Source organism: Salvelinus namaycush, chromosome 31, assembly GCF_016432855.1.
Source record: "Salvelinus namaycush isolate Seneca chromosome 31, SaNama_1.0, whole genome shotgun sequence".
NCBI classification, from domain to species: Eukaryota; Metazoa; Chordata; class Actinopteri; order Salmoniformes; family Salmonidae; genus Salvelinus; species Salvelinus namaycush.
Window position 1 is genome coordinate 23998557 of NC_052337.1, and position 15171 is coordinate 24013727.

A 15171-nucleotide genomic window follows, 5' to 3' on the forward strand; every position below is an offset into this window, starting at 1 on the left:
CCTGCACCTCTCTGTTTCAGAGGGGTTGGGTTAAATGCGGAAGACACATTTCAGTTGAATGCATTCAGTTGTACAACTGACTAGGTATCCCCCTTTCCCATTACGTTCAGTCAACTACGGTTACACATCAATGAGCATCACAGTGATGCATCGCATCAACGAGCATCAGAAGAAATGGCCTGAAATCACCAGGTGCTAGACATTTTCTTATGTGCCATTCACAGGTTTTTTTCTTCCTATTTGCCAGTATCTAAGCAACTATCTGGTTGCACCTGTTACGCACAGCAGGTGTGTCTCCTTAATAAATCTTCTTAGGGATAGCCCTATTTTCACCTAAAATGATATACCCAAATCTAACTGCCTGTAGCTCAGGCCCTGAAGCAAGGATATGCATATTCTTGGTACCATTTGAAAGAAAACACTTTGCTGTTTGTGGAAATGTGAATTGAATGTAGGAGAATATAACAGAATAGATTTGTTGGAAGAAAATACAAAGAAAAAAATTAAGAAAAAATTCTACCACCGTCTTTGAAATGCAACAGAAAGGTCCCAGTTCGAGGCATCACACTGGTTGTATTTCCGATGGTGTCCACAAGATGGCAGCACTGTATATGCAAAGTTTCAGACGGATAACTTGAAGTATGAGCGAACTACATGACATTTAGTGTGATGTCACCAAGGTACATTTGGGGAAATTGTGAAGGAGACATTTGCATTCATATTACATTTTTCTGCAAGAATATCATCAAATCTGTATACTTGGACTTTGATTTAGCTTTTTCAGTATTAGTAGCCATATTATAAGTTCAGCATTTGCAAAACAACCAGTTTTCATAACTTAACTCTGAATATTCTTGTCCAAAAGGTAAAGGCATGCTGTTGTACAAGGTTAGTAGCTACATTTTACGACAGATACAGGGTTTCCGGATACTCTCATAATTCCCAGCTCATTGACTATCTAGCTAGCTTTGTTTGACCCCGATTTGTGCTTATTTGACAAAGTTAGAGTCATTCAAGTGAAGACCGCCCGCTTCATCGGCATGCCATGAAGGCGTCGCTCTCTGGGCAAATATGGTGTCTAATAGGATATACTACACCCCTAATGATATAGTGAAGTCTGGTTACATTCTAGGATCTCAGAGGAATACATGCGAACGTGATTTGACTGGTTGAAACAACGTTTCGGGTTAGATTTTCACAGATTCCTTTCTTTGCAAATTGAACGAGTGGAACTTTTTGGATGGGTGGGGGGGATGTGGAGGTGGGTCCTGCATCCTTGGCAGATTAATGAGGTGGAGAAGCAGAAGTAAGAGTGCAGGTCACCACATGGTCACCCAGGGGTCAGCTGCCTCATTAACTCTGTCCAGACAGTCCAGTTTAATGGACTACACCAACAGGAATGGCATGGGGGGAGGGGGTACTCAGAGTAAGCAAGTGGAAATAAAAGCATTTGGAGTGCTGATGCTAATGTTTTTTTGTGACGGTGCATGTAAAAGCAGAGTGAATAGCTGTACTTAATGTTAATGCTAGTGTCGTGGAAATTCTACACAGGTAGCGTAGTGGTTAGAGCGTTGGGCCAGTAACCTGCCTCTGAGCAAGGCAGTTAACCCACTGTTCTCCGGGCGCCGTGGATGTTGACTATGGCAGCCCCCTGCACCTCTCTGGTTCAGAGGGGTTGGGTTAAATGTGGAAGACACATTTTAGTTGAAGGCATTCAGTTGTACAACTGACTAGGTATCCCCCTTTCTTTCTTTCAATCTTAAATTAATAATTCTTTAGTATCAACACGCTGGAGAGGTTCCAACCAACTCAATACACCAAGTACACATGTCGATCAGGAGCTCTATCAGGGCAGTCCCGTTAGTTATCTTATATACAGACAAGTTATTTGCATGATTTAGCTTATTCATCATTCATAATTAATTCATCATTATCGTTTGCTTCATTCATGTGACAGACCAATACTTCACGAGGCTTCTTCTCTCTAAGCTGAGACCTTGACACTGAGATATCCTTTTCAAAACAAGGGTCTGGGCGTACTGCCAAATTACTGATAGTGAAGATTCGTTCAATCAGTCACTTGCATGAACACAGAAATTGGTTATTAGAAAAGCACACGAATAGAACACAGAAATTGTTTTTTTAGAAAAGCACAAACAATAAAATGTTCCATCACACTAGAACTTGACTGAGAATGACACAGACTGAGAATGCTATAAAGGATTGGGCTCTCTCAGTTTTCTATAGACAGTATAGGATTCCCACGGGATGTAAGATGGAAACATTCCGTCTATCAAATACACTACAAACTCATAAGGTATTCTACAGGTTTTCTCCTGTAGAAGAGTTCCACTTCTAACTACAGAGTATGGCTGAAAAGCGTCTGGTAGTCTATCCAAACCCAACACCTTAAATAGGCTTAAAAGACTGCAGTGGTGTGCTCTATTTCTTTAAGAGACCCTTTAGGGAACTCACAGAAAATGTAAGAAATGTACACATAGGGATAAAGGATTGGTGACATTGTGCTCTGTTTCTTTAAGAGAGTATAGGGGCCTATGAGAAATAGAAGAAATGGGGTAGGCACAGGTGATTACATGGCACATTTCCTCTGGTCCCACAAGGTAATGAAACATTCGGAGATGGATCGACTGCGGGAGAGAGAGACAGAAATTCCGAAAGTGACAAGGGAAGGAAAAAAGAGACAGAAAGAAAGACCAAGAGAGAAAAAGAAAAGTAAACAGTAGGATAGAAGTCAAACCTGTCTTTAGACAAGACAAAATCATGTCTAAAGGTGACATTTAAGGTACACAGAGAACAGAACAACGTCAACAGAAAAGACAAGACAGCTCAATCTAATCCATTTTGCTAAGCATCAATGAGGAAAAGAAAAAGAAAAAGGAAGCGAGAGTAGTGTTGCATACATGGTGTTAAGGTGAGACTCCGGTGGGGCTTTACGAACCGTCAGAGCCAGCTGAGAGATTAGGCAGACCCATTGAGTCCAGGATTAGACACAGTTCACAGAGTCCTGTGAGGATCTCACAACGAGCCCTCTCACAGCAGGAAGAATCAATAAAGAAATGTACACTGAAAAAACATTTCCAAAGATTTTACTGAGTTACAGTTCATATTAAGAAATCCGTCAATTTAAATAAAATCATTGGGCACTAATCTATGGATTTCACATGGCTGGGAATACAGAAATTCATCTGTTGCTCACAGATATAGTACCTTTAAAAAAAGGTAGGGGCGTGGTTCAGACAACCCGTCAGTATCTGACCACCATTTGCGACACATCTTCTTGATTAGGCTGTTAATTGTGGCCTGTGGAATGTTGTCCCACTCTACGTCAATGGCAGGTACTGGAACACGCGTGTTCCAGCGCGAACACAGCGTGTTCCAGTACCTGCCATTGACGTAGAGTGGGACAACATTCCACAGGCCACAATTAACAGCCTAATCAAGAAGATGTGTCATACACGTCGATCCAGAGCATCCCAAACCTGCTCAATGGGTGACATGTCTGGTGAGTATGCAGGAAGTATGCAGAAATTGTGCACAGATCCTTGTGACATTATCATGCTGAAATATGAGGTGATGGCGGCGGATGAATGGCATGACAATGGGCCTCATCTCGTCACGGCATCTCTGTGCATTCAAATTAGCATCGATAAAATGCCTGCTCATAAAATAACCTCACCGCAACCATGGGGCACTCTGTTCACAACATTGACATCAGCAAACAGCTCACCCACACAATACCGTACTATCTGCCAGGTACAGTTGAAACTGGGATTCATCTGTGAAGAACACACTTCTCTAGTGAGCTGATGGCCATCGAAGGTGAGCATTTGCCCACTGAAGTCGGTTACGACGCCAAACTGTAGTGAGGTCAAGATACTGGTGAGGATGACGAGCATGCAGATGAGCTTCTCTGAGATGGTTTCTGACAGTTTACGCAGAAATTCTTCAGTTGTGCAAACCCACAGTTTCATCAGCTGTGTGAACGGCTGGTTTCAGACGATCCCGTAAGTGAAGAAGCCGGATGTGGAGATCCTGGGCTGGCGTGGTTACACGTTATCTGCGTTTGTGAGGCCGGTTGGATGGGTGGGACACAATGCAGATAGCCCGGCTAGCCAATGTGCAGGAGCACTGGTGGGTCGGCCCAAGGTAGTATGTACATGAATGTATAGTTAAAGTGACTATGCATATATGACAAACAGAGAGTAGCAGCAGCGTAAAAAGAGGGGTTGGGGGGCACACAATGCAAATTGTGCCATTTGATTTGATTACCTGTTCAGGAGTCTTATGGCTTGGGGGTAAAAACTGTTGAGAAGCCTTTTTGTCCTAGACTTGGCACTCCGGTACCGCTTGCCATGTGGTAGTAGAGAGAATAGTCTATGACTGGGGTGGCTGGGGTCTTTGAAAATATTTAGGGCCTTCCTCTGACACTGCTTGGTGTAGAGGTCCTGGATGGCAGGCAGCTTAGCCACAGTGATGTACTGGGCCGTACGCACTACCCTCTGTAGTGCCTTGCGGTCAGAGTCCGAGCAATTGCCGTACCAGGCAGTGATGCAACCAGTCAGGATGCTCTCGATGTTGCAGCTGTAGAACCTTTTGAGGATCTCAGGACCCATCGTTTCCTGAGGGGGAATAGGCTTTGCCGTGCCCTCTTCACGACTGTCTTGGTGTGTTTGAACCATTCTAGTTCTGTCTTGTCCATTCACCCTCTGAATGACACAAATACCCAATCCATGTCTACAAAAAATATTTATTTAACCAGTCTCCTCCGCGTCATGTACACTGATTGAAATGGATTTAACAGGTGATATCAATAAGGGATCATAGCTTTCACCTGGATTCACCTGGTCAGTCTATGTCATGGAAAAACATGTTCCTAATGTTTTGTACTCAGCGTATTTCCTGAAATAACAGTATTTTCCTTGGCTGCTCTTTGTGGATTGACTGGTTGTGTGATGAGGGTGTGGGGTGGGATGTGTGGTGTAAAGAGGGAGGCCTGTGATTGGTGGAGGATTGTGTGGAGGCACAGTAGCTTCCTTCTTTCATTTCACACACAGTTTGAGAGTAATAGGAAAAAACACCACAGAGAAGAATGAGATACAGCAGGAGAGAAAGACAGAAAATGGAGAGAGGAAAGGAAGAAAGGGGTGTGACAAACTTCTATGAAGAAGGAGAGAGGGGTAGAGCGAGACACAGGTAGATATAGCAACAAAACAAGAGGGAGAGGGAGCATTTTGGGTACCCCACAGAGACACTGAGCAAAAAGGCAATTTACAGTAGACTGGAATATTCTGGTCCTTTTTCTCCTCAGTCTTTGGGGCCTCCGTGACACTAATCTCCGCTAACAGAGATAGAGATGATGATAGTTCCTGGGGGAAATCTTTACAGCACATACATTGGTTAGTCTTCTTTTCATCTGCCTCCTGACATGGTTTAATTTTATGATCTCTTTCATTATGTGTCTGTTATATGTCGATGTTTATCGATCCATAAATATGTCCATTATGCTTCAGCTCAGGTTGAACAGACAAATTGAGGATGATGGGTTTTTCTCATGACACTATCTAGTCCTGATCATAAGTGAGAGATGTTTTATACAGTCACACTTCCATCAGTATAATAAAGCAGTAAACGTTCAGTACGCTGTCCACGGTCCTGAAATGTACATTAGACCTACTCTTTCTCATCTCTCCCTCTCTCACACACACACAGGCACACGTCGGCACAACCTTACTCCCTCTGACCGTAGAACCCAATCACCACCATACTGCCTCTAACACCAACCATGGGAGGAAAAGGAGTACGGTAGCAGAGAAATCTGGTAATCTACAGTACAAGTAAAAATGTGGTTTCTTAGGGATCTCGGTGTCAGGTGGGTGAAAATACAGACATTACAGCTGAAACATGGCAACTTGTTAGAGAGGCTGTCTCCCCTCCTGGAAAGCTACAGCACCAAGCAGACCATCAGTACACGGCTACTAATTTAATTTTAGAGGTACAGGACACCTGATGAATTCCAGGGCCCTGGTTTAACCAGTCTGAATTGTATTTTCTTTTCTTCACAGATTTATTTTGATAGGGAGTCATGATGAGACCAAGGTCTATTTTACAGATGAGCCCTGTAAATACAAAAATATACACATCAATACAATATGGAAAGCAAAATAGAAAACAAACACATTCTTCATTAAAAAAGGATCTCAATCAGCTGTCTGAAATGCAGAGGCACCAATTCATCCAACTTTAGAGAGTTTTAGAGATTATTCCACAACTAACTAAAAGCTGATTTACTTAACTCTGTAGAGACTAAATGCATTTCTAGAGTTAGCCATCCATGAGACTGGGTATGGTAACTCATATGTCTAAAGGTTATGAATGATGTTAGGTACAGCAAGAGTTTTTTAAAGGGACAGTTCTGAATTTACTGGGGCAACAATAACAACCCTGTATTTATAAATGTGGATATCGACTTGACCACTTCCGCATGGTTTTGGGTCATAGCCGATGCCACGCAGGGCTACGGGCCAGAAGTGTGTGGGTTCGGCGACCACCATGGACGAGCTCACTCTCCCTGCCTGTCTCATTACACTGGGATCAGAGGGGTCGGCGACCACCACGGACGAGCTCACTCTCCCTGCCTGTCTCATTACACTGGGATCAGAGGGGTCGGCGACCACCACGGACGAGCTCACTCTCCCTGCCTGTCTCATTACACTGGGATCAGAGGGGTCGGCGACCACCACGGACGAGCTCACTCTCCCTGCCTGTCTCATTACACTGGGATCAGAGGAGTCGGCGACCACCACGGACGAGCTCACTCTCCCTGCCTGTCTCATTACACTGGGATCAGAGGAGTCGGCGACCACCACGGACGAGCTCACTCTCCCTGCCTGTCTCATTACACTGGGATCAGAGGAGTCGGCGACCACCACGGACGAGCTCACTCTCCCTGCCTGTCTCATTACACTGGGATCAGAGGAGTCGGCGACCACCACGGACGAGCTCACTCTCCCTGCCTGTCTCATTACACTGGGATCAGAGGGGTCGGCGACCACCACGGACGAGCTCACTCTCCCTGCCTGTCTCATTACACTGGGATCAGAGGAGTCGGCGACCACCACGGACGAGCTCACTCTCCCTGCCTGTCTCATTACACTGGGATCAGAGGAGTCGGCGACCACCACGGACGAGCTCACTCTCCCTGCCTGTCTCATTACACTGGGATCAGAGGAGTCGGCGACCACCACGGACGAGCTCACTCTCCCTGCCTGTCTCATTACACTGGGATCAGAGGAGTCGGCGACCACCACGGACGAGCTCACTCTCCCTGCCTGTCTCATTACACTGGGATCAGAGGAGTCGGCGACCACCACGGACGAGCTCACTCTCCCTGCCTGTCTCATTACACTGGGATCAGAGGAGTCGGCGACCACCACGGACGAGCTCACTCTCCCTGCCTGTCTCATTACACTGGGATCAGAGGGGTCGGCGACCACCACGGACGAGCTCACTCTCCCTGCCTGTCTCATTACACTGGGATCAGAGGGGTCGGCGACCACCACGGACGAGCTCACTCTCCCTGCCTGTCTCATTACACTGGGATCAGAGGAGTCGGCGACCACCACGGACGAGCTCACTCTCCCTGCCTGTCTCATTACACTGGGATCAGAGGAGTCGGCGACCACCACGGACGAGCTCACTCTCCCTGCCTGTCTCATTACACTGGGATCAGAGGAGTCGGCGACCACCACGGACGAGCTCACTCTCCCTGCCTGTCTCATTACACTGGGATCAGAGGGGTCGGCGACCACCACGGACGAGCTCACTCTCCCTGCCTGTCTCATTACACTGGGATCAGAGGAGTCGGCGACCACCACGGACGAGCTCACTCTCCCTGCCTGTCTCATTACACTGGGATCAGAGGAGTCGGCGACCACCACGGACGAGCTCACTCTCCCTGCCTGTCTCATTACACTGGGATCAGAGGAGTCGGCGACCACCACGGACGAGCTCACTCTCCCTGCCTGTCTCATTACACTGGGATCAGAGGAGTCGGCGACCACCACGGACGAGCTCACTCTCCCTGCCTGTCTCATTACACTGGGATCAGAGGAGTCGGCGACCACCACGGACGAGCTCACTCTCCCTGCCTGTCTCATTACACTGGGATCAGAGGGGTCGGCGACCACCACGGACGAGCTCACTCTCCCTGCCTGTCTAATTACACTGGGATCAGAGGAGTCGGCGACCACCACGGACGAGCTCACTCTCCCTGCCTGTCAAATTACACTGGCGTCAGAGCCAGCTGCAGACAATGATCAACTAGAGGGAAAACTGACTTTCCACATTTTGATGCCATATTCATAATTATATAAAATATATGCAACAATTTTCCACCAACAGGTTTCTATGCCAACTGCATACTGATTACCGACTTCGAGCACTTCATCATGGTTTGTGTGTTCAACACCACAATCAAATAGAGTATATTAATCTCGACAAACAGAAAATACATCCCTCTCTACTCAATATCGAAGGCTTGTCTTGACAATCTCTAAATGTCATTAAACGTTTTGGTGTTTTGTAACAGACTTCTCTTTCCATTCATCGAATGGCCGGTGTGCAGTTTGTATGCTGGAATTATATTAGAGTGGAGTGGATGAACGTGCGGACGTAGACTACAGAAGACATTTGAAGTAGCCCAATCAGATTAAAACATTGTGACTGGTTGTGTTAATGCCACACATAAAAAGTAATACATTTGAACATTTAAATGACAAATATTTAGGCTATATTGAAGGTTCTAGGTTGAGGAATAGCCACTCGGATCGGAAGCAGAATGGCGTTAAGCTTTCCTGAATAGCTGGGAATGCTGGGAGCATAGGCCTACGTGGCTACTTGGGAGAATGATGAACAGCAACAGACAGCGCATCAGTATCACAAGTAAAAATACAGCCAGACTGTCCTGCACTATGCCTTTCTAGAACGTATAATCTGTCGAGAGTAGATCCACAACTGATCCAGATGGAATGAAACATTCAAATAACAGGACTTTTGCAGCGTGATTCAAATTACATTTTTACTGCAGTTTACAACCTAGAGTAGATTTGTATTCAATTTGTCACGAATCCCGCCGAAGGTGGTTCCTCTTCCTGTTCGGGCGGCGCTCGGTGGTCGTCGTCGCCGGTCTACTAGCTGCTACCGATCCCCTTTTCTGTTTCAGTTAGTTTTGTCTGATTTGTTACACCTGTCTCTTGTTTGGGTTTTGATTTGGGCTATTTAAACCAGGTAGGCCCGCCTGCTTTTGTGCGGGCTTGTTTTTCTGTTCATGTGTGTGTGTATTCTCGTGGACTATTTTCTCCGGACTGTTTGGTCTTGCTTTTGGGCTGGTTTAAGTGATGCGCCTTAGTATTTGGCGTTACCGTTACTTGTTGTTCTGGATTAAAAGATCACGATTGAACTACCTCTGCTCTCTGCGCCTGACTCCTCCACCCACTACTCCTAGAAGTCGTGACACAATTGCACTCACTTGAAAATAATAATGCAAATATGTATTGCATTGTGGTGTTGTAAACTAATCTAGGTAGGATCATTTTATTGTCCCTAAGGCCATAAACATGTAATTAAATGTATAATGGATAATTGTTTTGGAAAAGTTTATAACATTTATAGACAGTACCAGTCAGAAATTTGTACACACCTACTCATTCAAGGGTTTTTCTTTATTTTTACTATTTTCTACATTGTAGAATAATAGTGAAGACATCAAACTATGAAATAAAACATATGGAATCATGCAGTAACCAATAAAGCGTTAAACACATCTAAATATATTTGAGATTTGAGATTCTTACATGTAGCCACCCTTTGCCTTTATGACAGCTTTGCACACTCTTGGCATTCTCTCAACCAGCTTCATGAGGTAGTCAACTGGAATGCATTTCAATTAACAGGTGTGCCATGTTAAAAGTTAATTTGTGGAATTTCTTTCCTTCTTAATGTGTTTGAGAAAATCTGTTGTGTTGTGACAAGGTAGGGGGGGTATACAGAAGATAGCCCTATTTGGTAAAAGACCAAGTCCATATTATGGCAAGAACATCTCAAATAAGCAAATAGAAATGACAGTCCATCATTACTTTAAGACATGAAGGTCAGTCAATCTGGAACATTTCAGGAACTTTGAACATTTCTTCAAGTGCAGTTGCAAAAACCATCAAGTGCTATGATGAAACTGGCTCTCATGAGGTCCAACACAGGAAAGTTAGACCCAGAGTTACCTCTGCTGCAGAGGATAAGTTCATTCGAGTTACCAGCCTCAAAAATTGCAGCCCAAATAAATGCTTTACGGAGTTCAATTAACAGACACATCTCAACATCAACTGTTCAGAGGAGACTGTGTGAATCAGGCTTTCATGGTCGAATTGCTGCAAAAAAATCACTACTAAAGGACACCAGTAAGAAGAAGAGACTTGCTTGGGCCAAGAAACATGAGCAATGGACATTAGACCGGTGGAAATCTGTCCTTTGGGATTTGAGTTATTTGGTTCCAACCACCGTGTCTTTGTGAGATACAGAGTAGGTGAACGTATGACCTCAGCATGTGTGGTTCACACCGTGAAGCATGGAGGAGGTGTGATGGTGTGGTGGTGCTTTGTTGATGACACTGTCAGGGATTTACTTCAAATTCAAGGCACACTTAACCAGCATGGCTACCAAAACATTCTGCAGTGATATGCCATCCCATCTGGTTTGGGCGTAGTGGGACTATCATTTGTTTCTCAACAGGACAATGATCCAACACACATCCAGGCTGTGTAAGGGATATTTGACCAAGAAGGAGAATGATGGAGTGCTGCATCAGATCACCTGGCCTCCTCAATCACCCGACCTCAACCCAATTGAGACGGTTTCAAATCAAATCAAAGTTTATGTGTCACGTGTGCTGAATACAACATGTGTAGACCTTACAGTGAAATACTTACTTACAGGATCTAACCAATAGTGCAAAAAAAGGTGAACAATAGGTAGGTAAAGAAATAAAACAACAGTAAAAAGACAGGCTATATACAGTAGTGAGGCTATAAAAGTAGCGAGGCTACATACAGACACCGGTTAGTCAGGCTGGTTGAGGTAGTATGTACATGTAGATATGGTTAAAGTGACAATGCATATATGATGAACAGAGAGTAGCAGTAGCGTAAAAGAGGGGTTGGCGGGTGGTGGGTGGTACACAATGCAGATAGCCCGGTTAGCCAATGTGCGGGAGCACTGGTTGGTCGGCCCAATTGAGGTAGTATGTACATGAATGTGTAGTTAAAGTGACTATGCATATATGATAGAGAGTAGCAGCAGCGTAAAAAGAGGGGTTGGGCAGGCACACAATGCAAATAGTCCGGGTAGCCATTTGATTACCTGTTCAGGAGTCTTATGGCTTGGTGGTAAAAACTGTTGAGAAGCCTTTTTGTCCTAGATTTGGCACTCCGGTACCGCTTGCCATGTGGTAGTGGAGAGAACAGTCTATGACTGGGGTGGCTGGGGTCTTTGACAATGTTTAGGGCCTTCCTCTGACACCGCCTGGTGTAGAGGTCCTGGATGGCAGGCAGCTTAGCCACAGTGATGTACTGGGCCGTACGCACTACCCTCTGTAGTGCCTTGAGGTCAGAGGCCGAGCAATTGCCGTACCAGGCAGTGATGCAACCAGTCAGGATGCTCTCGATGTTGCAGCTGTAGAACCTTTTGAGGATCTCAGGACCCATGCCAAATCTTTTTAGTTTCCTGAGGGGGAATAGGCTTTGTCGTGCCCTCTTCACGACTGTATTGGTGTGTTTGGGATGAGTGGGACCGCAGAGTGAAGGAAAAGTGCTCAGCATATGTGGGAACTCCTTCAAGACTGTTGGAAAAGCATTCCAGGTGTAGCTGGTAGAGAGAATTGCCAAGAGTGTGCAAAGATGTATCAAGGCAAAGAGTGGCTACTTTGAAAAATCTAAAATATTATTTGATTTGTTTAACACTTTCTTGGTTACTACAGGATTCCACATGTGTTATTTCATAGCTTTGACGTCTTCACTATTATTCTACAATGTAAAAAAATAGTACAAATAAAGAAAAAGCCTTGAATGTTTAGGTGTGTCAAAACTTTTGACTGGTACTGTATATACAGTTGAAGTCGAAAGTTTACATACACCTTAGCCAAACACATTTAAACTCAGTTTTTCACAATTCCTGACATTAAATCTTAGTAAAAGTTTATTTTTAGAATGTGAAATGTCAGAATAATAGTAGAGAAAATTATTTATTTCAGCTTTTATTTCTTTCATCACATCCCAGTGGGTCAGAATATTACATACACACAATTAGTATTTGGTAGCAGTGGCTTCTTCCTTGCTGAGTGGCCTTTAAGGTTATGTCGATATAGGACTCGTTTTACTGTGGATATTGATAATTTTGTACCTGTTTCCTCCAGCATCTTCACAGGGTCCTTTGCTGTTGTTCTGGGATTGATTTGCACTTTTCGCACCATAGTACGTTCACCTCTAGGAGACAGAACACGTTTTTTGTACAGATGAACGTGGTACCTTCAGGCGTTTGAAAATTGCTCCCAATGATGAACCAGACTTGTGGAGGTCTACAATTATTTTTCTGAGGTCTTGGCTGATTCCTTTTGATTTTCCCATGATGTCAAGTAAAGAGGCACTGAGTTTGAAGGTAGGCCTTGAAATACATCCACAGGTACACCTACAATTGACTCAAATTATGTCAATTAGCCTATCAGAAGATTAGTGTATGTAAACTTCTGACTCACTGGAATTGTGAAACAGTGAATTATAAGTGAAGTAATCTGTCTGTAAACAATTGTTGGAAAAATTACTTGTGTCATGCACAAGGTAGATGTCCTAACCGACTTGCCAAAACTATAGTTTATCAAGAAATGTGTGGTTGAAAAACACGTTTTCATGACTCCAACCTAAATGTATGTAAACTTCCGACTTCAACTGTATATAGCGACATCACCAATAGATTTTAGCCTTTTGGTATTGTAGCAAACGGCGTGAAAGACAAACATCCTACGCATTGTGCCAATAGGGCAAACACACTTGCTGGGAATTGTAATATGGCTCATATAGCAAGGTTTGCTACACTGTCCCCTTTGTACTTGAAGACACATCAATGTGTTTCAACTACTCAGCCCCCTAGCACGTCCGAGTCGTGCGTTCCGATTACTGTACAACGCCTCTCCCCTATTTGACCTAGATAGTTTGTGTGTATGTATTGAAATGTACACCACGTGCGCCTTTTATTTTAAAAAAGTATATATTTATTTATGTAGTTCTGTCCTTGAGATGTTGTTTATTAATGTTCTGTGTTATGTAATGTTTCATGTTTTGTATGGACCCCAAAAGAGAAGCTGCTGCTTTTGCAACAGCTAATGGGGATCCTAATAAAATACCAATACCAATTCCACTTCTGACACCATTTTAGCAAATAGCAAGACAAGGAAGTGAAACCGGGTAACTGGCGTGAAAGGAAACACCCTTTGCCATTAAGGTAAATCGACTTGGTAAAAATAGCATTATTACATTTTAGTCATTTAGCAGACGCTCTTATCCAGAGCGACTTACAGGAGCAATTAGGGTTAAGTGCCTTGCTCAAGGGCACATCAACAGATATTTCCCCAAGTCGGCATGGGGATTCAAACCATTGACCTTTCAGTTACTGGCCTCTAGGCTTTCTGCCTCTCGCATCATGGCTCATATAGCGAGAAATGTGACAGTATAATGGTTTTGGAATGACAGACACACGGACCAGTGTTTGAGTCCCAGTCAGGGAATCAAACCCTAATCCACTATATATAGTTGAAGTCGGTAGTTTACATACATTTACATTGGAGTAATTTCAAAAGTATCTATATTCACAGTAAAACAGGTCCTATTTCGACATAACCTGAAAGGCCGCTCAGCAAGGAAGAAGCCACTGCTCCAAAACCACCATAAAAAAGCCAGACTATAGTTTCCAACTGCACATGGGGACAGAGATCAAACTTTTTGGAGAAATGTCCTCAGGTCTGATGAAACAAAAATAGAACTATTTGGCCATAATGACCATCATTATGTTTGGAGGAAAAAAGGGGATGCTTGCAAGCCGAAGAACACCATCCCAACCGTGAAGCACGGGCTGGCAGCATCATGTTGTGGGGGTGCTTTGCTGCAGGAGGGACTGGTGCACTTCACAAAATAGATGGCATCATGAAGAGGGAAAATGATGTGGATATATTGAAGCAACATCTCAAGACACCAGTCAGAAAGTTAAAGCTTGGTCACAAATGGGTCTTCCAAATGGACAATGACCCCAAGCATACGTCCAAAGTTGTGGCAAAATGGCTTAAGGACAACAAAGTGAAGGTATTGGAGTGGCCATCACGAAGCCCTGACCTCAATTCTATAGAACACTTGTGGGCAGAACTGATAAAGCTTTTGCGAGCAAGAAGGCCTACAAACCTGACTCAGTTACACCAGCTCTGTCAGGAGGAATGGGCCAAAATTCACCCAACTTATTGTGGGAAGCTTGTGGAAGGCTACCTGAAACGTTTTACCCAAGTTAAACAATTTAAAGGCAATGCTACTAAATACTAATTGAGTGTATGTAAACTTCTGATGAAAGAAATAAAAGCTGAAATAAATCATTCTTTCTACTATTATTCTGACATTTCACATTCTTCAAATAAAGCGTTGATCCTAACTGACCTAAGACAGGGAATGTTTACTAGGATTAAATGTCAGGAATTGGGAATAACTGAGTTTAAATGTATTTGGCTAAGGTGTAAACTTCCGACTTCAACTGTAGGTGTCAGGTGTTGGAGAGCGCCATTGAAAGCATGTCCCAGTCACAGTACATTCCGGTTAGTTTTTCCGTCAGGTTTCTGTACTACTCATGTGATGGCAGAGTATGCAATACAAATGTGCACCTGATTGATACAAATCATCATGATAGCGTTCTGACTGGTAGGCCTATTTTGCAATCAACATTTAATTTTGAAGGTTTTTGGGGAAAACCATTGAAAATGACTGTTTCAGCACGCATAACTGATTTTATAGAGCCAATAGGCTACATATCTTACCTTTAGAAGTGTTAACTTCAGGCTACTAGCATCGATTG